General features: G+C 52.2%; 1 protein-coding gene across 1 annotated transcript in view; it reads right to left on the minus strand.

Annotated features, from left to right (window-relative positions):
• FIGNL2 (fidgetin like 2) overlaps positions 1 to 23,168 on the minus strand; it is a 31,701-nt gene that overhangs the window by 5,378 nt on the left and 3,155 nt on the right. The window lies entirely within an intron of this gene.

The raw sequence follows: 23,168 nt of genomic DNA on the forward strand, positions 1-23,168 counted from the left end.
GGACCATAAATTTGTCTCTGAGCTTCCCAGTAGCCAAATAGGGAGAGGTAATCAGACTCACTGCAAAGTAAAAAAAACACCATTACTCAAAGCAAAAGTGTTCCTGTCTTAGAGATCATAGAACTTTTTTTCGTAGTCCTCAGGAAGACCTGTGAGATGTAATAAACAATGTCCTTCTTGCCATCCATGCTGTAAACACAGCAGAGATGTTCCATGGCTGTTCCTGACACTGTCCCTTAGCACCTCCAAGCATGAGCCAAACACTCTGTTAAAGGGGATCCGGGGCTTGTGGAATGGCTCTACCCAGGCACAGGGCTCCTGTGGGCCAGCCTGATAAAATATCTCAAAGACTAAGAGGCCCATGGCACACCCAGTGACAGCTGATGCCGATGATGATTTCTCAAAACTAAGCTGCTGCTAAGTTTCTTAGCAGGTTCACATATTCTCATAGGTTCAGTATTCTTTCTTTAATGGATTTTTATGGAGCAAATCCCAAATGTTTTGCTAGGCATGGGGGAAGATTGAAAGGTGAACAGGATGGTTCAGCCAGGTAGAGAAGACAGGTAGGTAGACAATGGCCTCTGTGAAGTGAGAAAACAGAGGTATGTGCCAACAGCACTGGGGCTCAGGGCAACTTCCCAAGGAGGTGGTGCCTTTGCTGGACCATGAAAAGTGAGGGATCAAGTCGACCAGACAGGCTAAAGTGAGCAGGGCATCCCAGATCACAAGAACAGCACCTTCAAAGGTGCAGGGTGCAGTGCCTTCAGAAAGCCAGGGCTGTGCTAGCTCACGTGCCATATTCCCTTCCTGAAGGCACTTTACTGCCACCTTCTGGAAAGCTCATAAATTTAGTGTCTGCTGCACTAGAATTGTGACTTGTGCCCTGTTGGAAGTAAGGCTGTTGTGCACAACCTACATAACCATACACTTCGAGTCCGTAGAGAACACCAAGAAATGTTGGGTCACCAGAGCTTTGAAAGTGGGTGTATATAGTAGAAGAGGAAGGTGAAGATAACCACAGCTGGCCTTCCTAGCAGCAGCTTGTTGACAGCACCCCACCCCTGTTGATGCTGTTTACTTAATGTGGCTGTGACTGACATCAATGGGAGAAGACATTTGAAAATAAAGCTATTTACTATCATCCCCACTGCCTTAGGGAAGGCATGAGCCATAGAAGTATAGCTTAAAAAAGAAGGTAAGTGACTTCTCGAGGTTGTCCTGCCCCCATTTGAGAGGTACTGCTGGCCACTGGGCAGAAGGGAGAACAGAGACTAACAGAGCTGAGTGTGAGGTCCTTGGGGGCAGATATGCAGCCCTCCAGCTCTTGCTGAGAAGTATCTCCAAAGATCAGAGGCATTACCTGGTATGAAAGAGGGTAATTTCCTGGAACATCAAAAATCACAAATTGTTCTGGCTGCAGAGTCTTAGGAGGTAACATCAAAGTTATTGGCTGGGCTCAGTGGCTCATGCCTGTAATCCCAGCACTTTGGGAGGCCGAGGCTGATGGATCACCTGAGGTTAGAAGTTGAAGACCAGCCTGGCCAACATGGTGAAACCCCATCTGTACTAAAAATACAAAAATTAGCCGGGTGTAATGGTGGGCACCTGTAATCCCAGCTACTCAGGATGCTGAGGCAGGAGAATCTCTTGAACCCGGGAGGCAGAGGTTGCAGTGACCCGAGATGGCACCACTACACTCCAGCTTGGGCGACAAGGGCGAGACTCTGCCTCAAAACGAACAAAAGTTACACAAATGCAAGTATTGTGTAAATCTGTTTTTTTGTTTTTTTGTTTTTTTTCCTATTTACTATTTTCTGTGCCTTGTTTCCTTAATATGGAAAGAGAGATTTGACCTTGATAGCATTTACCCTGAGCATATTAAACTGGACAAGCTGGGGAAAGAGTGACATCCTCCCCACCAAGGGCACAGACACCATGAAGAAGGCTCAGATCTGGACTTGTCCACACACATCTCCTTTGCCACCACCAGCCCCTGTGCTCCTAAAGCTATCAGTGATGCCCCTCATCCCCTAGACTTTTGGGCCAGGCTCCCTCTCACCAGCCCCTGGCCTGGCCTTCAGCAATCCTCACTGAAACCTCCACCCGCCAGTGAAGATCCTCTGGCCCTGGCCATCACTGAGAACTGCTCCACCTTGGAAACTGGACTCCAGTAAGCCACCTCCAATCCTCCACCCCATCCTCCCAGCTTCATACCCACAATGTCTCCTCTACTCCACAGCTCAGACCCTCTTGCCCTTCCAGAGAGGGGACCTTGTCCGTGACACTTACCTAGACCACCTGATCTCTATCCTCAATCTTCAGATACTGGCCCTTCCACTCCAGGTAAATTTCCTCCCATTTTAGCCAGGGCAAAAAATGAAGTCATTGGGTAAATCTCCCTTACCTCTAGCCCTCTTTTTTTGTTTATCTACATCTGTATCCATCTTGCACCCAGAAGGCCTCAGGGTCCCTCTGCCCCAGTCCTTGGCCCCATTAATTATCCCTCCTAGGTACTGGGTCCCTCCCCACAGTTAGCTTAATTCGTTCTCATCTTCAAAATGACCTCTCTTGACCATGGGTTCCCCACTAGATACCAGCTCATCCCTTTTTCCCTTCTTCACCCTTCTTTAAGGCATCATTGTCTACATACAGTGACATGGCATCTGCTAGAGATCCTTTCAATAATCTAACAGGGGGCCAGGTATGGTGGCTTACGCCTGTAATCCCAGCACTTTTCAAGGCTGAGGCAGGTGGATCACCTGAGGTCAGGAGTTCAAGACCAGCCTAGCCAACATAGTGACACCGCATCTCTACTAAAAAGAAAAAAAAAAAAATTAGCCAGGCGTGGTAGCAGGCGCCTGTAATCCCAGCTACTTGGGAGGCTGAGACAGGAGAATCACTTGAACCTGGGAGGTAGAGGTTGCAATGAGCTGAGATTGTGCTATTGCACTCTAGCCTGGGTGAGAAGAGCGAAACTCCATCTCAAAAAAAAAAAAAAAAAAAAAAAAATATATATATATATATATATATATATAAAACCAGGAAGCAGGGCACCAGGTCAGCAACTTCTGCTAAACTTAGTTCCGTAGTGCTACATTTTCCTTTAACCCCTTCCTAGAGAAAGAACTCAGCTGCCCAAGGACCAGCCCCAACCTAAGGGCGGGAAGAGGGCAGAAGTTTGAGAACAGTGGGTAAGGTTGCCTTACCTGCACACAGGCTCAGAATGATGTCTCACGTGAGTCTGAATACACACCAGCATGCATGTGCACACCACCAGGGATGTGTACAGATGTGTGCAGCTGCAGGCACATGTGCATATGTTCATGCCTGTGCCTGGCACACACATGTTTAAAGTGCGATCTCACTTAGATGCTTCCTGACAGACCCAGGCCTGCCAGGCCTTGCCTTCCTCCCCTCGCCCACTATAGGTGGAAAATGCTGCCTCCCTGCCCTCACCCCCCAGGCCAGTTACAGCCCTCTTGCTGTGACACAGAGACCCTGGGCCGGCTACCAGTATGCCTCCCGCAGGAGCCTCAGGAAGGATCTCCCCAGGACGGGGACCCCCTGTCTCCTGTCCAGGTTCACAAGTCACACGCCAGTGATCAGTGCTGCTGGAGGGGAGGAAAGGCCTTGAGGACATGGGGAAAGTATAGGCTTTGAGTGCCAGAGACCTAATTTGAATCCAGTCCCAGACACACACTGTGTGACCCTGGGCAAGTTGTCTGACCTCAGTGAACCTCAATTTCCCCATTTGTATTTGTATTTTTTTTTTTTTTTTTTTTTTTTTTTGAGACGGAGTCTCGCTCTGTCACCCAGGCTGGAGTGCGGTGGCCGGATCTCAGCTCACTGCAAGCTCCGCCTCCCGGGTTCACGCCATTCTCCTGCCTCAGCCTCCCGAGTAGCTGGGACTACAGGCACCCGCCACCTCGCCCGGCTAGTTTTTTGTATTTTTTAGTAGAGACGGGGTTTCACCGTGTTAGCCAGGATGGTCTCGATCTCCTGACCTCGTGATCCGCCCGTCTCGGCCTCCCAAAGTGCTGGGATTACAGGCGTGAGCCACCGCGCCCGGCCTGTATTTTTTTTTTTTTAAAGTAGAGACAGGGTTTTGCCATGTTGGCCAGGCTGGTCTCAAACTCCTCAAGTGATCTGTCTGCCTCAGCCTCCCAAAGTGCTGGGATTACAGGGTGAGCCACTGTGCCCAGCCAATTTCTCCGTTTGTTAAAGGGCATAGCATATGTCATTCTGAGTGGCTGTGAGGATTTAAAGATAATGTATATAATGGACACAGTCCAGTGTGGGGCACAGATTACAAATTCAGAACCCAAGCAGTGCTTCAACCTTGCTGAGTGAACTAAACAAGTAACTTCTCCTTGGGCCGGGGGAAACTTGGTGAATGTTCTGTGAAAAGAGGTTCCTTCCAGTTCTAATATGATGGGCCAGTAGCTCATGCCATTTCCCCAAAACCCAGGCAATAGGTACAGAACCTGTTCTATGTTTTACATCTCTAATGCAGCCCTCCTAGCAGCTCTGAGATCAATACTGTTATTGTCATCCCCAGTCTACAGATAAGGAGACTGAGGTACAGAGATTAACGCATCTTCAGGGTCACATGGCTGTTACAGAGTGGAGATAGGACTCAAAGCCCAGGCCCTGAACCACTTGCCTACAAGGGCTCTCTGGCCCAGCCCTTTGTTCTGACAGCCAGAGAAGAGCCTGAGGCCATTCCACACTGCACACCTACACTCACCAACACTCACTTCCTGGGCCTGTGGAAACAGTGGCTGCGCCCCCAAGTGCTGTGTATTTACCTTGCAGACCAGACAGGAGAATTTGTGTCCTCTCCCGGTAAAACGCCCAAGTAGAGCCTCTCTTTCCCTGTGAAAGGCCATCAGATAACCAGACACACCCCTGGGCTGGGCACAAAGTTCCTTATTTGGGTTTTGTAGCTTTCTCAGGTGGTAGCTGGGACTCCGCACAGAGAAAACACTCTCTCTGAAACTGCCCGGTTTGGGGAGCACAGTCTTGTTCCTGAGGCAACTGTTTCTCTGCAGACCTTGAAGGTGAAGCGCTGCTGTGCACATAGGAAGCTGAAACCCCGCTTGACTCTACCAACAGGACGCAGTCCTTCAAACTCACAGGCAATCAATAGTTACGGAAAGAATTACTGGATGGGAGAGTAAAGTCATTCCTAAAACCCCTCCCCTCATTTTTAGGAAGTCTTACAAGGTTCATGAGAGATGATTCAGCCTTCACAGCCGGCCAGAACACTCAGGCACCGATCTTCCCTGTGGTCCTGCTGCCCACGGGTCCTGTGGGTGCCTCTCCCATCCCTGAGGACCGCAGGCTCTCCATGCACAGGGCCCGATGCAGGCAGTAGGTATCCCCCCAGCCCACCCTGGCTTCCCGGGTCAGCAAACACCCTGAGCTGTCACTCTCTGATCACGGCCAAGACACTTAACCTCACTAAGCTCCACTTTCTTCACCTGTCCATTGAGACCATTGGTTTAGATCGGTAGACCTCTAATCTTCCTTTCTCATTAGAAACACTGAAATAAATTTTGTACAGGGTGAGGTAGGAGGAAACCCCAACCCCACAGCATCAACACCCTCCTCCAACCCCCAAAGGAGACCCCTAAGATTCCTTCGGGATCTTCCAGAAATTCTCTGATTCTGGATTCCGTCACCCATGGGGGTGGGAAGGGATTGGACCAAACTGGGCTGGGGGCAGGGTAGGCAAGGAGGGGCAGCTGTGAGTCAGCTCCAGGCTGGTGTGGAGAAGGGGCCATGCCTCTGGGCAAGCCTCCTCTGAGCTCCATTATCTCAGCCTGGAACAAAGAGGCTGGAAGGGAGAATCCCATTGTTGGCCTCCCTTATGGAAATCTCATTAATCTATTCACCAAGGCTCCCACAGGCCTTTTGTCCCAGGCTTTTTGTCTACTGCTTACAACGGGTGCCCCAGGGGGTCTCTGGCTGCCTGGCAGAGCTTGAACAGGACTGTGCCCCTCCTCTAGGCCCTCTTCCTCATGCCAACCCCCCAGTTACTGCAAGGGGAGAGGAGAGGGAGGGGTAACGAGGGGACTCTGGAAGACTGGTCACCTGTCACAGCCCTGGCACCTACCATACAGGAACCTGTTCCCCCAGTTCTGGACCAGAGAACAGCCTTCAAAACCTGCCTGGGGGCTGCCCTAGAGCTCACAAGGGGCCTAGCATGAGTAGGACTCAACACATGTTTAGGGATGAGCCAGAGGATGCCATGGGGTGGCTGCATGATTCTTCCTTCCATGATACCTTTGGTGTGCCAGCCACTGTGTGCCAGCTATGACTCCCAGCTTGAGAGGCAAACCGGACCACATTGGGACCCATGCCTGCAGACTTGATCAGCTAACAGGGAAGAGAAAATAAAGTGTTTCCTCAGAAAGGAGGGAGGGAGGGAAGGAAAGAGAGGAAAAAAGGAAGGAAGGAAGGGAGAAAAGGAACGGAGGGAGGGAGGGAGGAAGGGAGGGAGAGAGGGAAGAGAAGAGAGGGAAAAAGGAATGAAAGAGAATGGGAGGGAGGAAGGAAGAAAAAAGAGGATTGGTCAAAAGACAAAATTTCAGGAGGAATAGGTTCAAGAGATCTATTGTTCAATATGGTGACTAGAGTTAATAAAAGTGTATTGTATACTTGAAGATTACTGAGAGTAGGCCTGGTGCGGTGGCTCATGCCTGTAATCCTGGCACTTTGGGAGGCCGAGGGAGGCGGATCACCTGAGGTCGGGAGTTTCAGACCAGCCTGGCCAACATGGTGAAACTCCATCTCTACTAAAAATACAAAAATTAGCTGGGTGTAGTGGCGGGTGCCTGTAATCCTAGCTACTTGAGAGGTTGAGGCAGGAGAATCGCTTGAACCCGGAAGGTAGAGGTTGCAGTAAGCTGAGATCGTGCCACTGCACTCCAGCCTGGGCAACAGAGCCAGACTCCATCTCAAAAAAAAAAAAAAAAAAAAGAAAGAAAGAAAAAAAGAAAATTACTGAGTAGATTTTAGGTGTTCTCACCACAAATAAGTATATGAGGGAATGCATATGTTAATTAGCTCAATGTAGCCATTCCACAATGGATACATATTTCGAAACATCATTTTGTATACCATAAATATACCCATTTTTATTTAAAAAAGTAAATTTTAAAATAAAAATATTGTATTACCCTTTTTTTTTTGAGACAGAGTCTCATACTGTCATGTGGGCTGGAGTGCAGTGGTGTAATCTCAGCTCACTGCAGCCTCCCCCTCCCAGGTTCAAGCGATTCTCCTGCCTCAGCCTCCTGAGTAGCTGGGATTGCAGGCGCCCACCACCACGCCCAGCTAACTTTTTGTATTTTTAGTAGAGATGGGGTTTCACCATGTTGGCCAGGCTGGTCTCAAACTCCTGACCTCGTGATTCGCCCACCTTGGCCTCCCAAAGTGCTGGGATTACAGGTGTGAGCCACCGTGCCCAGCCTACCCTCTTTTTTTTTTTTTGAGACAGAGTCTCACTCTGTTGCCCAGGCTGGAGTGCAGTGGCGTGATCACAGCTCACCACAGCCTCAACTTCCCAGGCTCAAGCGATCCTCCCACCTCAGCCTCCTTAGTAGTTGGGACCACAGTTGCCAGGTACATGCCACCGAGCCTGGCTAATGTTTGTGTTTGTTTGTTTGTTTGCTTGCTTGCTTGCTTTTGTAGAGACAGAGTTTCACCATGTTGTTCAGATTGGCCTCAAACTCCGGGGATCAGGCAGCCTACCCCCTTCAGCCTCCCAAAGTGATTACAGGCGTGAGCACCAACCCCAGCCTGTATTACCCTTAAAACACAGACAACTGTTGATTTTCTGTGCAAGTGAAGAATTACAGGAATAAATATAGTTGACAGATTTTTTTTAAAAAATAAGGTGATATAGCTAAAAAAGAAAAAAGAGGAAAAGAAAGTATGCAGGAGGTTCAGAGACAGCTGAGGTACTTTTCGCTGGGGAGTCAGGAATTCATTTTGCAGCAGTCATGGAGAGCACCAGGGCATGGAGGAGACAGCAGGTCCCAGCTAAGAGGTTCCAGGAGAAAGCAAGGAAAGTGCAGAGCTGAGCAGGGAGCGCTGGCACCCACTCCCCACAGCACCTCAGTTAAGCAGGTATTATTTGCAGATAAAACAGTGCCAGACAGATGTGGCTGGCCCCAGGTCACACAATCCTCTGGAGGCGAAGCTGGGACCTGAAAGCAGATCTCCTCCCACTTCCACAGGCTGTGGAAAGGCAAGGATACAAGGCAGGGAGCACCCCCCTGAGCGGGGCATGAGAGCCGAACACTCTACTTCCCTGTCCCTAAGCTCACTCCTTGGTGGGAGAGGGGATAGAACAGAGGACGAACAGAGGATAGGTGAGCTGTCTGAAGTCTCCTCCCTCTTGTGCACTGATCCCACCCTCTTTCAACGAAGACACTGTTCCCTCAGTTCCCCCTTCTCCTGCCTGATCCATTTCCATCTCTGCTGGGTCATTCTGATCAGCTCGCAAATATGCTGTTATAGTTCCCGTTTTAGGAAAAAAAGCCCAAAATATATATACATTTTTGAGACAAGGTCTTGCTCTGTTGCCCAGGCTGCAGTGCAGTAGTGTGCCCGTAGCTCACTGCAGCCTCCACCTCCCAGGCCCAAGCATTCCTCCCACCCCAGTCTCTTGAGCAGCTGGGACTACAGGCACATGCCACCACACCTAGCTAATTTTTTATTTTATTTTATTTTATTTATTTTGAGACAGAGTTTTGCTCTGATGCCCAGACTGGGAATGCAGTGTCACGATCTTGGCTCACCGCAACTTCTGCCTCCTGGATTTAAGTGATTCTCCTGCCTCAGCCTCCTGAGTAGCTGGGATTACAGGTGCCCACCACCACACCCAGCTAATTTTGGCATTTTTAGTAGAGACATGGTTTCTCCATGTTAGCCAGGCTGGTCTTGAACTCCTGACCTCAGGTGATCCACCTGCCTTAGCCTCCCAGAGTGCTGTGATTACAGGCATATGCCACTGTGCCTGGCCCCAAAATAATTTCTGAATCCCCCTTCAGCTACATTCTCTCTCTGCTTGCTTTTACCTTTTCTATGCTACTATTTCCGATTCCTGTCCGTCCATTTGCTCTTGAACCCCTTCCAAGCAGGCATTTATCCCCAACACTCCACTACCTTAGCCTCATAACCACACAGCTGAATCTGATGCTCTGCCCTCCTGTTGAAAAACCAGGGCCCTGTGCTCTCCTGGCTCCTGCTGTGCTCTCCTGGCTCCTGCTGCCCTCCCCTCCACAGCCTATTTGCTGCCCTCTCATCACCCACTCCCTTCTAAACCCTGCAGACCTAGGGCTCAGTCCTGCGACCTTCTCTTCCCTCTCCATGGTAATTCCTTGCATGATCTCATCCCATCTCCTGGCTTTCACCATCACCTGTGTATTGATGTTTCCTAAACATAGTTCTCCAGCTGAGATTTCTCCCCTGCACTCTGTACTTTATTCAACCTTCTTCCTGACACCTCCACTGGAATATTTAATTGGCATAATTAACATGTCCAAAAATGAAACTCCTGGCTCCCACATCCACAACCTAGCCCTCCTCAGTCTTCCCCATTGCAGGAGATGGCAGCTGCATCCTTTCTGGTTGCTCAGGCCAGAAACTTTGCGATATCCTTAACTTCTCTTTCACTCTTCAGAACAGCAAATCAGATTCTTCAATCACTTCTCACCACCTCCAGGGATGCTGTCACCTGGACCACAGCAGCTGCCTCTCTCTCTTTTTTTTTGTTTTGTTTTTCGAGACAGGGTCTCACTTTGCTGCCCAGACTGGAGTGCAGTGGTATGATCATAGCTCACTGCAGCCTTGACCTCCGGGGCTCAAGAGTCTTCCTACCTCAGCCTCCCAAGTAGTTGGGACCACATTTGTGGTGGGCCACCACACCCGGCTAATTTTTTAAATTTTTTTGTAGAGATGAGGGTCTCACTGTGTTGCCCAGGCTGGTCTTGAACTCCTGGGCCCAAGCAGTCCTCCCTCCTTGGCCTCCAAAGGGCTGGGATTCCAGGCGTGAGCCACCATGCCCGGCCTCACTTCCATCTCACTTCCCCCTTTCTACATTGTCCTCTCTTTTCTTAAAACAGTTGCCAGTGTAACTCTTGAAAGCATATTCCATAAGTCGTTCTTCCACCAAAAACTTCCGGTGATTCCCATCTGACTCAGAATAAAAGCCAAAGTCCTCTCATTGGTATACAGGGTCCTCATGGTCAGCTTCCATTACCTCTCGGCCTCACCTGCTACCACTGCCCTTCCTCCCTCCCTTCCACACCCTGGCCTCCTCGCCGCTCCTCCCACCAAGCTGCCTCCCACCTCAGCACCCCTGCCTCTGCCCTGCCTGGAACACACCTTCCCTGGGCTCACACCCTTCCTAGCGTCAGGTCTCTGCTCAGCTGTTGCCTTGGCAGACACTGTCCCCTTCAACCTGATGTTCCCTGCAACACTCATCTATCAGATTATGGAACAACAGGTTGAAGGGGCCAATCCTATTTGTTGCTTTATTGTTTGTGTACCCACTAGAAAGTTCATGAGAGTGGGGACTTTGTTTTGTTCACTGTTATATCCCAAGCACCTAGGACAGTGCCTGGCACAGAGTAAGTTCTCAATAGACTACAGGATGGATGGACAGACAGATGGACAGATGGATGGATGGATGAATGAATGGACAGATGGATGGATGGATGGATGGATGGATGGATGGATGGATGGATGGATGGATGGATGGATGGACAAATGGACAGACAGACGGATGGATGGATCGATGGATGGATGAGCCCAGAGTCTTGAAATGGCCTCTGTGTCCAAATAAAGAAAGCAATTGGGGTGACTAAATTTGAGTCCACATGTGATGGTGAGGGTGGCAAGGGGTAAAGCCAGGGAATCACCTCAGGAATGGATAGGGGAGGGGAGTCCAGAAGGGGAGTTTGTATCTGTGAACACCAGAGGAAAGTGTCCAGTCCCTGAAGGCACCCAACTCAGCCCCACAGAGACTCCACATGGCCTCCTTCTCTTTAAATCTCTCTCCTTCTGTTACCCCCACCCCATTGGGCCTCTGTGGGAGAGGACAAAAGGGGTGCTGGAATTCCCATCAAAGGCCTCTGGACAAAGGTAAAGAGATCAGGGCCCTCGGGATCCTGCTTCCTGGAGGTGTGGATACTGCCCCGCCAGTCTGGCTCCTCTCTGGGGTGGGAGGTGTGGTGAGGGGTATGCTCTGGCCCTGGTCTCCTCGTATGTCAAATGCCACACAGCAGGAGGTTGGCCTGGGAGAAGCTGGCCAAGTGGCCCCCATCTGGGTTCTGTGTGTGCGTGCACACACTGGCGGGAGGGGACAGCACAGAAATCCCTGCCTGTGTCCACGGTCAGGGCCACAGCCAAGCTGTGACCATCTGTTGTTGTTCTGAGAGGCCAGGCCAGGGGCCCAGCACCCCTGAGGAATAAACTTTCCCTTTCACCCAGCCTTCTAGTGTTTGCAAAGAACTTTCATAGTTATCCATCGTTTTTGTCCCCACAATGTCCCTGCCAGATGGGCATTATTCTTCCCATTTTATAGAAGAGGAAATGGAGACTCAAGTGTGGAAAGAGATTCTCCCAAGGTCATACAAGCTGTAAGAGGGGAAGTGGGACTCAGCCCATGTGTCAGCACCTGCCTACCCCAGCCTAGAGGCGGTGAGGCTCTCCAAGGTGCCTCAAAGCGCCAGGCTTCATTTCAAGCTCAAAATAAGCAGATCTCCAGGGCCAGGCTCTCAGGCACAGCCTCCCACCCATCCCGTGGCTCAGCTCCTGCCCAACCCTCCCCCACCACCCCCTCTTCCAGGAAGCCTTCTTGGACTGACATCCCCAAGGAAGTTCCTTAGATGCCTCAAAGTCCAGAGCTCCCTACAGCCACTTCTTTCCCACTGTGGCTGCCATGCTGTCCCTGAATGTTTATCTCCTCTGTGGTCCAGGACCTCTTGAGGGCAGCCCAGTCACCCAAAGGAACAGATGATTCTCTTAACTGCCGATGGCCCACACTGCATTTCCCTTCGAGGCAGCCCAGCAACCTGGGGAAGGAACACAGTGTGGTGAGAAGAGTCCTGCCCAAGGCCACCAGCCAAAAAGGGGCAGAATTGGCACTTGCACCCAAGGACTTTGCTTCAGCCCTGAACACAGCCTCTAATCCTGTACTGTCCAATGACAGCCACTAGCCCCATGTAACTATTTAAATTTGCAGTCATTAAAATTTATAAAATAAAAATTTTACTTCCTCAGTGGTACTAGCCACATTCCATATGTTCAACAGCCACATGAGGAAGTGGCCACCATAGTAGACATCACAGACCCAGAACCTTTCCATCACCACAGAAAGTTCTGTCAGATGGAGCTGCTCTATCTTGAACTTCCATGGAGTCTTGCTTCTTAAGGTCTTCAGGTACACTTCCTTCGGATTTAGATTCTTTTTTTTGTTGTTTTCTTTTTTTAAGACAGAGTTTCATTCTTGTGACCCAGGCTGGAGTGCAGTGGCGTGATCTCCGTTCATTGCAACCTCCACCTCCTGGGTTCAAGTGATTGATTCTCCTGCCTCAGCCTCCCGAGTAGCTGGGATTACAGGGGTGCTCCACCATACCTGGCTAATTTTTGTATTTTTAGTAGATTTTAGCTAAATTTTGTATTTCCAGGCTGGGTGAAAGGGAAAGTTTATTCCTCAAGGGTGCTGGGCCCCTGGACTGGCCTCTCAGAACAACAGTCTTTGTATTTTGTATTTTTAGTAGGGTTTCACCATGTTAGCCATGCTGGTCTCGAACTCCTGACCTGGCGATCCACCTACCTCGGCCTCCCAAAGTGCTGGGATTACAGGAGTGAGCCCTGCAGACTTCTCTCCCTAGGATTCCCAGGCAGTTTTACAGCTACCCTGGGCTTTCCGTAGAACCAGGGGAGGGAGGATGGGCTAGCTGAGTCAACTCCCTCCGCCCCAGCCCCGCCTGTCTGCCCTGCCTCGGGAGAGGAGGGACAGGCTGAAGAGGAGAGGAAGGTAGGACAGGGCACTTTGTCATCTGGCCTTTGGGCCTCGCTGCCCTCCCCCATCAGTTGCTCAACACCCCTCCCCCACCCCGCCCACCATCCTCATCCTCATCCTCATCCAATCCCAAGGACAGATGGGGGCCAGCAGAGAGGGAGAAACATGACCACAGTGAAAGCACTCTCAAGTGGTAACACAGTTCTGGGGTCACAGCTGTGTCCCCAGAGGCCTGGTCAGTCTCTCATGTCCGGCCTTGATGTCTGGCCAGACCTGGGCTAAAGTGAGTCTCACTTGGTAGGGGGCGGATATTTCGGAATCCTAAGGAGAGATGGAGGAATCTGTTGGTGCCAGATTATTCCAGCAGACACACCCCAGTTAGAAATGCAGTCATTCTTGTGGTCGCTCATCCATCCATCCATTCAACACACATTGATTAAGCCCCCACCATGTCATGATGTGATAGGAGGACGTAGAGGTGGGCAGTGGACTCCCTAACTGGATTGACCAGGTAGGGACATGACTGGTGGGCTTAATCCTTGTCCCAGGCTAGATGAAGGTCCTTTGTCTCTGCCCAGTGGTCTGAGCAGGGTGGACACCTCCAGCCCCCTCCCCTCAGGCACACAGGCGGGCGGGTGGGTGCGCAGACACACAGGCTCCCAGCTGCTGCCAGAAACCCCCCTCCTGTGGTCTCTCTGGCCAATCACAGCACTGAGGAGTAAGTCCCACTGTCCGGTGGCCCCCAGGGAGTGTATTAGCACATTTGAACCGCTCAACCTGCAACTGACAAAGCCTGGGGCCTTGGGAGGGGACACAGCAGGAGGGGTGGGGGCCTGTGGGGAGCTCTCCTCCCCTCTGCCTCTCATGGGGAAGCTCAGGACTAGATTAAGCATTCTGGGGCACAGAGGAATTTGGGGGCCCCAGCTCCAGCCGTGAATAAGCGATCCATAAAATCCCAATTTACACACTCACTGATCAAACAGCCCATCTACTACCCCAGGAGGTTGGGGGTGGCTCCTGGGCCTCCCCTGCTCTCAAAGAAGGTCCAGGGGAGCTGGGAACTGGACACAGGACACAAGCTCCCAGTGTTTTCCCTGCAGACTCAGTCCCATTCCCAATCCCCCTGAGGGGCATCCATGCCAAGGGCGTGGGGCCTGCCGGTACCCCCAATGAGCTGGCTGCCTTGGGATGGGCTGGGGGGCTGCCTCAGTCAGGCAGCCATCTTTGTCCACCCTCTATGAATAACAGCTCCTTTTTTCTCTTGTGTTGCCCTGGGGCCGCCAGGCCTGACTCCAACCTCATCAGAGCTGCTAATCACTTTTCCAGCTCTCCTCTCCTCCCCGCCCCCTTCTTCCCAATAGCCCCTCCACGTTTTCTCTGGACCCTCCGCCAGGAGCTGCCCTGGGATGCTCAGAGCGCCTTCCTTCCACAGTCTCATCTCACCCCAAAGCTAGGCAATATCCAGGAACACAAGGGGCTCCAGGCTGGTACTGTGTCCCCAGCCCATCTTCTGGGAGACAGCAGGTAGAGAGAAATAGCCTTGCTATTACCCTAGTCCCTGCCACCAAAGAAAACACAATGCGTCTCCCTCTTGCCTAGGTGTTGTTTGCTCCCCTTGGTTAGGCTGCCTGCAATTTCACCAAGAGAACACCATTTTGGTTAACAAGGATTCTCTTTTAAACCAAATGGAACCTCTGGGCGGCTCCAGGCTGTCAGCCAGTCACACCTCCAGGAGGATTAGCAAGGCTGATTCTCCTTCTCCCTCCCTCCTGCTCAAGGTGAGCTGCATGGGCCATTAGAAGTGTGCATGGAGGCCAGGGAAAGCGAGTCTTTGGGGCTGGGAATTGCCCACCACACCGCACCCCACTTCTCACTACACGTGAGCTACGTTGGAACAGGTCAGAGACGGATGTCAGCTCCTGGGCCCTGGGGGAAGAAAGGAGTAAGGGCTGCCCTGTCTGTGCTTCCCAGAGGCCACTGCACACTGGGCTGGGGGCTGGATCTCAATTGTCTCATTCAGTCCCCTCAGCAGACTGGTGGGAGGATTGTGGTGTGAGCCTGTACTATGGTGAGACACACCCCTTCCCTTCTCCCCTTTCTCCACTTCACTGGCTGCTCCAGGTACCCCACCCCAATAGAGTCTGGACCCATTAGTAACCTGGTTAAGGCAGATGTCTGAAGGGCGCCCTGAAAGACTGACCCACGGCTTGCAGGGGTCTCTGAGCCCACTCTAGCAAGCCCTTCCTCCCTCCCATGACTCAGGCATTGCAGGGCGTGAGCACTGGCCTCAGAGTCAGCCTCTGAGATGTGGGACAATGTCTTGATCTGTTTCCTCCATTGTGAAATGGGAGGTGGAGAGGCAGCATCCCCCTCACAGGCTGGCCTGAGGGCAGTGAAGGAGAGGTGGAACTTTCCTGACTAGCTGGAGGGGCCACCTGTGCAGGACCCGGGGCAGGCTCCAACTCGCTCCTAGAGACTGGCTAGGTGCAGTGGCCTGGGAAAGAGGTAGGGGCTGCTCTCCAGGCCCAGAAGGACCCCACTGATTTGACAGAGGACTCCAAAGAGAGAACACAATCCTGGAGCTGCCTGCGGGGCCCCAGAAGAGCACTGCCTTGCAGGAGTGAGTTCCCTGTCCTGCCCTGACCAGCTGACCATCGCTGAAAAGGCAGTCCCTAGCCACAGCTTCCCAGGATGTCCTCGCCTGACCCCTGGCTGCTCTGAGCTGTGTCCTGGGACATCTGTCACCAGCCTCTCCTCTGCTCATAGAGGGAGGGGCACCAGGACCCTCCCATGACCCTCCCAGCCCACCCTCTGCCACTTAGAAACTGCCAGGCAGGTCTCATGTTCCTGCTTCAGGTCCCTCTTGACAGCCCACTGTGCCCAGACGTAACTTCATCTTGAGCCACATTCTTCACTGTCCCCGGAAATTTTTTTTTTTTTTTTTTTTTTTTTTTTTTTTTTTTGAGACAGAGTCTCGCTCTGTCGCCCAGGCTGGAGTGCAGTGGCCGCATCTCAGCTCACTGCAAGCCCCGCCTCCCGGGTCTACGCCATTCTCCTGCCTCAGCCTCCCGAGTAGCTGGGACTACAGGCGCCCGCCACCTCACCCGGCTAGTTTTTTGTATTTTTTTAGTAGAGACGGGGTTTCACCGTATTAGCCAGGCTGGTCTCGATCTCCTGACCTTGTGATCTGCCCGTCTCGGACTCCCAAAGTGCTGGGATTACAGGCTTGAGCCACCGCGCCCGGCCAATCCCCGGAAATCTTAAGAGGAGATATAGGAATCTAGGTGAGAATCTTAGGACTCTCTGGGAGGGTCCACAGAGACCTCAGACTCAACACGCCCGGGGAAAATATCTCCACTTCCTCTCTCCAGATTCCATCTCTTCAGCTAGGCTGGAAACCTAGGATCCCCCGTGTCTGTCTCTCCAGCCTCCACTCATCTAGCGGGTCATGAAGTCAGGTTAACACTCTCTCTCTAAAACAACCCACAGCTCTCATGTTCCCCACAACAGCTGGCCCCACCTCCGAACTCTGTCTCTGTTCTCTGCTCTCCTAATCCTTCTTCTGTATAGATGCTAGGATGGTCTTTATGTCTAAAACAGAATCAGCCTCCTACCAAGCACAGAGACGAGATGCTAAACCCTTCAGCCTGGCACCAGAGGTGGATGCGTCTGTCCTTCCTTCCAGCTTCAGGCCCCTTCCAGCTCCTCCAGTCACATCAGCCCATTCTTTCTGAGGCTGTTCCTGTCTCCCTCTTTGGTGCCCCAAAGCATGTCCTGGGCATTTCTGCCCTTGCACTCCAATGCCCAATTTAGAGGTGACATCACTTGTTAACTGGGTTCCCATTCCCTCCGCTGCTCAGTCAGCCCGTCTGCGAGCCCTGGTGCAAGCAGCTCTCCAGCCTTTTCTGCAGCTCTCTCTCTACCCTGACCTGCCCCTTCCCAAAGTCCCCTCCCTCAGAAAACACTCCCTGACACACAGTGGTAGAAAGAGCAGGGCCACTGGGAACGAGGATGACCTGGACTTTTTTTTTTTTTTTTTTTTTTTTTTGAGACGGAGTCTCGCTGTGTCTCCCAGGCTGGAGTGCAGTGGCGTGATCTCGGCTCACTGCAAGCTCTGCCTCCCGGGTTCACGCCATTCTCCCGCCTCAGCCTCCCAAGTAGCTGAGACTACAGGCGCCCGCCACCACGCCCGGCTAGTTTTTTGTATTTTTAGTAGAGACGGGGTTTCACCATGTTAGCCAGGATAGTCTCGATCTCCTGACCTCGTGATCCACCCGCCTCGGCCTCCCAAAGTGCTGGAATTACAGGCTTGAGCCACCGCGCCCGGCCTGACCTGGACTTTTTAATGATCGTCATGACTTTTTGTCAGCAATTATTTTTTAAAAAGATGACTTGCTTTTTCATTGAGGAACAGGGATTTGCAGTTATCTCTGCGCTTTGTCCTGTCTGGAGTCAGTTCCCCTCCCTGAGGCTCTGTTTCTTGCACACAATGCAGCCTTGCACCTGTGCACTCAGTGCACTGAGGAGAGGGCACAGGTGCTCGGTGGAGACCACTGTGGGCTGTCGTCTGTCCACTTGGGGCGCCCCTGTGATCTGGGGCTGGCAAGGTCCTTCCAGTGCCTGTTTCCTCTTGGGTCTGCATCTGGGGCTCCTCTTTGCTTGGGACTTGGCCCTGCATGAGCGTGAGATGGAGGATGAGGCCAGAGCTCTTCACCACTTTCAGACTTAGGCCCCTTTCGCAGTCTGCAAAACTTGTGACCTGTTCTCGAAAATATTTTCTCAATGAATAAAAGAAAAATACATGGGACTACAAAGGGAATTAATAACATTGGCTGGGCATGGTGGTTCACACCTGTAATCCCAGCACCTTGGGAGGCTGAGGCGGGCGCATCATCTGAGGTTGGCAGTTCAAGACCAGCCTGACCAACATGGCGAAACCCTGTCTCTACTAAAAATACAAAATTAGTTGGGTGTGGTGGCACTTGCCTGTAATCCCAGCTACTTGGGAGGCTGAGGCAGGAGAATTGCTTGAACCCAGGAGGAAGAGGTTGCGGTGAGCCGAGATCACACCATTGAACTCCAGCCTGGGCAACAGAGCAAAACTCCATCTCAAACAAAAACATTGGAATACAGTTATCTGCAGAACTCCTCAGGGTCATGGACCACAGGGCTCAGCCCAAGAGCCTAGAGTCTCCTGGAGGGCCCCACACTTCCCCTCCCTGTAGCCAGTTTTAGGATCCAAGGTCTGTTTGGGTGGCATGTGGCCTCCAAAAGGCTTAAGCCTTAAGTCTGGGTGATCCTGTGTGCCCTGGCCCCAAATATGGCCCCTTCCCGTGCATGGGGGTGGGAGGGAGACATGCCCCCACAGGGCCAGTCCTGACCAAAAGCGAGGAAACAGGCCCAGGCAGCCCACCCAGAAGTCCCCAGCAGCTGCCTCGGCCCCTCCTGCCCTCTTCCCAGCCCTGGGGGGGCTGAGCCGAGTAACTCCAGCTATGCAGCCCGGCCGGTCCACCTGGGTGTAAGTGGGCAGGGCTGTCCTCAAGGGGGTGGCCCCCCCACACCTGCAGGGCCACAGGGACACAGAGGGAAAAAGATACTGGGGGGAGGGTGCTGGAAAAAGACTGAGCGACCACAGCAGCTCCTGTCTGCCTGCTCCCATATGGGATTCTCAACACAAGCCAAGTCCAGCCCTGAGTGCTTCACACACATGAGTTCATTTAATCGAGCGAGGACATTATTCTCATGTTGCAGATGAGGAAACTGAGGCTCGGCTAACTTGTCTAAGTCACCAAGCTGGGACAGATGGCACCCCCAGCAGTCTTGCTCCAGATACTTCTCTGCCTGCCACAGCAGGGGGTGGTGTTCCCACTGAACAGCTGAGAAAACCGAGAGAGCAGTTCATTCCCACCCTCTTCCTCAGTCTCCCCTCCCCACCCAGCCCTCCTCTCTTGAACCCCCTCCCACAACTTAGCCACCAACCCCACAGCTTAGCATATCTCAAACTTGTTCTCATGGGACTAAATAAATCCTTGCCCAGGTCTGAGAGGTGCTGGCCTCACGGCTAGGACCTGGGACTCTGGTTAGGGTCTCAGCCAGACTCTGCAGAGCGATCAGAAAGGGCGGCAAGACTGAGACTGTGCTCAGAGGCATGGGGAAGAGAACGGCTCCCGAGGACCAGATTTCTGCACGACTGTGGTGGCCCCTGCAGCTCTGCACAGCCCCTCCTCCCCTTTTCCTCAAAAGAAGCATATCTTCCGTGAAAGATTTTTGGCTTCACAGGACTTGGCTCCATCTGAGAACACGTGAGCCATCTCTAGAAGCGCTGAGTCCCCATCGGTGGAGGCACTTGGCACCAGAGAATGCCTTTCCTGGGAGGGGCACTCCCGGGCAGGTGGAAGGGCTCCCCGCTCCTCTCCACAGTTCTTCTCTGATAGCTAACGATCACTACAAACTCAACAAGTCCCAGAATGGACTCCTGACCTCCTCCGACCTCAACCTCCCAGCTGCCTTCCCCATTTTAGGCAGCTCCTTTTTTCTCAACAAGCGGCTCAGTCCCCAAAACTCAGGCCTGAAGAGGGCCACAGTGTGGAAGACAGTGGTACAAGAATGGCCAGCCCATGCCGGACACAGTGTGCCTGGAAAGGAAGCCCCTTCCTGGAGGAGTGAGGACCCGGCCACTGATGAAGTGCTGTCTCTCCAGAGAGCAGGGAGGAAGGCGCGGTTTCTCCTGGTGTCCAGAGAGTTCCCAGGGAGTCCCTCTGCTCCAGCAGAAGCCAACAGACAGGCTGGGTGTGGAGGGAGCCGCATGATATAAGGGCTGGGGAAGTGGGATCCTTTTTCAGGTATAACCTAAATCCTACTAGTTTTCTTTCCCCACTGGCCTGGAAAGAACAAACACCTCCAGATTCTTAAGCATCCAAGGGTCAAATAGGGCAATCGGCTGCAGGTGGACCCTCCCCAAGCAGTGGCCCTTGTCTCACTTTGCTTCTAATGACCACCGACACAGCCTCCCACAGGAAAAGGCAATCTGCTCAGGACTCCTCTGAGGCAAGCCCCTACTGTCAGATGCTGGTCCTCCCCATTACAGCCTCTGAAACCTGTCCTGTACCCTCGCCATAGCCTAGAGCCTGCCATTCCCCAGCTCACATGCCCTCTGTGGCTTCCTTCTGCTTAGAGAATACAGGGACAGTGGTCCTAAAAGCGTAGCTTGTCCCTTTGGCTCTTTGCTGGTCCCCAACATCTTGTGAGCTCCTTGAAGGTGGCACCACATCAGAAAATAATGGTTGCTGGATGAATAGCTACCTGGATAAAATATTCAAGGCCTCACAGCCATGATACATGTTAGGCGCTTATGGCAAAGCAACACCAAAGCTGGGGCCACCCTTGGGCTCTCCCTGGCCATGTGGGAGGCTGCAGGTGGTTAAGGAAGCCAAAGCATAAAAGCCCCAGCTCAGAGCCTGGTCCATAGGTGTCCACTGCATGTGTGGGGAGGCTCAGGAAGGCCGATCCTGGCTGGACACCCGCGGGAGCAGCTGAGGGTCACCCAGAGCCTTGCACGGTACTGGACACAATGCGCAGGTGCTCAACACAGGTTTGTTAATAGTAAATGAAATCTCGTGGCTCACGTCTGTAATCCCAACACTTTAGGAGGCCAAGGTGGGCAGATCACTTGAGGTTAGGAGTTTGAGACCAGCCTGGCCAACATGGCAAAACCCCGTCTCTACTGAAAATACAAAAAAATTAGCTGGGCATGGTGGCCTGCACCTGTAGTCCCAGCTACTCAGGAGGCAAAGGCATGAGAATAGCTTGAACCCAGGAGGTGGAGGTTGCAGTGAGTGAAGATCGTGCCACTGCACTGCAGCCTGGGTGACAGAAGAGACTCAGTCTCAAAAAAAAAAAAAAAGAAAAAGAATTAAAAAAGAGTCAATGCAGCCTCTTTGTCGCATCTTCACATCCATCCCTGATTAATCACAACACTGGGCTGGGGACCATGTGGACCATGTGGCCTGAGTCTGCCCTGGCAGTGAGAGGGGACAGAGGGAGGTATGCTGCTACCTTCCAGATTCCTGTAGGCAACCATGCTGCCTCTCCTCCCGCCCACCTCCCCACCCGCTCTCTGCGCTGACTCCATGTTGGAGGGGACTTCAAAGATGGTCTGGCAGCCTGGTTGCAATGTCTCACACCTGTAATCTCAGTACTTTGGGAGACCAAGATGGGAGGATCGCTTGAAATCAGGAGTTCAAGATCAGCTTGGGCAACATAGTGAGACCACCATCTCTACAATTTTTTTTTAAGATGGCCTGGGCAAGCACTGCTGTGGGCCAGAACTTTCACACACACACATGTCCTTTCCCCATCCTCACTCCTACACCAGAAGGTTGTTCTCTGGAGTCCCTGGGCCCTGAGCCACTAAGCGGGTCACCAAGGTAGGCTTCAGAATCAAAGGGGCAGACTATTTGAAACCAGGGCCACATCACCATCATACGAGGTTCTTATCCTCATTTTAGAAATGATGAAATTGAAACCCAAACAGAAGAAGTCACTTGTCCGGAGTTACATCTGATTAGCAAAAGGGGGTTGCTGAAGCCCAAGGCTTGGTCTCTAGGGTAGGGGTCATGACTGGTCATCATAAAACTGGCTTGGGGCTACGGAGGCAGGCCATGGCCACTGCCCAGCTCTCCCACTCACTGAGAACCCCCACTCTGCCTCCAGCCCTGAAGATGAATATTCCAAAGGCTGACACTGTCCATACCTCGATGGAAACGGAAAAGACAGAAGGCACTCAGGGGGGTTGCACTGCAGTCTCCTTTCCTTGGCTGAGCAAACTGGGGAAATGCCGGCCTCAACAGTAACCACAGCCTTGACCACCTGCACCTAGAGTCATTCAAGACTAGGACTCAGGTTTCCTAGCTCCTGACTCCTTTCATCCTCACAATATCCTGCTTAGGAGGTGGACACCATTCTTCACTCTATTTTCTCACTTCACAGATGAGATACAGAGTGTTTAACAAGTGTGTGGAAGCGTTAACTATGATTCATCAAGATGCTTATGAAACTGCTCGGAGAAGAGCAATTGCCACTTGTTCCTGGAGACAAATGGACCCTAAAAAAAAAAGTGCCCGGACAGCCTTCTCTCCAAGCCACATAGTCAGAGATGAGATGACCAGCCCAGACCCTGACCCAGCCAGTGTGAACTCTTCCCACTTAAAACCTGGCCTAGCACCTTGGTCTCATACCCTTGGTACCTTGGTTCTGGAGGTCCCGCTGCCAGTAATAAGACTGTGGAGTGAGCACTGGATGGGGAGGTCAGGAAACCCAGGCCGCAGGCATGACTCTGCCCTCAGCACATCAGAGAGAGCTGGACTGGGGTAAGAGTTTCTTGACATAAGGTCCCTATGGGCTTTAGGGGATCCAAGAACCCTCTAAAGCAGAATGCAAAGTCTGGTGTCGATTAATGGAAGTGCATTTTTCTGGGAATGCCTTTCATCAGTGCCTCCAAGGGCTCTGTAAATCAAAAAAAGTTATGGATCCCCAGAATGGTTAATCTTGGAGGCCCTTCCATGCCCTAGTATTCTTGGGTTACATATGGGTTTAAACGTGAAGTACACTCCCCATCCTTCAAGGCCAATTCAGTGGCTGCTGTGGGAAGCTCTAACACATTTCTTGCTTCTTTGACTGAAGGGAAAGACTGGAAGCCCAATGCCACAGAGCCTGGCAGGGTCCCTCTGCCCTGATCTCCCTCACCAGACAGCCAGCTCCCAAAAGGGGGTAGGACCAGCCCAAGGCTAAGATGGCAGATGCCAGCACCCCATGCTTGGCCTTTTGTGGCTCACCCCCCACACACACACAGTCTCTGTCCCCTGGAGAGCAGGGGGTCTTAGGGCTACAGAGCACAGGGGCCCGGGGCCTGGAGTCCACATCTCCCTGCTGCAGCCCTGGAGCTTCGAGGAGCCATACTCCTTCCAGGAACCTGGTTTTCATTAAATCGGGTAAAGGAGTCATTAACTGCCAAGTCCAGAAGAGGCAAAGTTCTGCTAGAAGGCACAGGGAAGGTGAGGGAGACCAGCCTGTCCCTTGCCCTCCCTGGCTGACCAACGGCGGGGGGAGGGGAAAGCAGGGCTCCTAA

Source organism: Macaca thibetana, chromosome 11 (genome assembly GCF_024542745.1).
Source record: "Macaca thibetana thibetana isolate TM-01 chromosome 11, ASM2454274v1, whole genome shotgun sequence".
NCBI classification, from domain to species: domain Eukaryota; kingdom Metazoa; phylum Chordata; class Mammalia; order Primates; family Cercopithecidae; genus Macaca; species Macaca thibetana.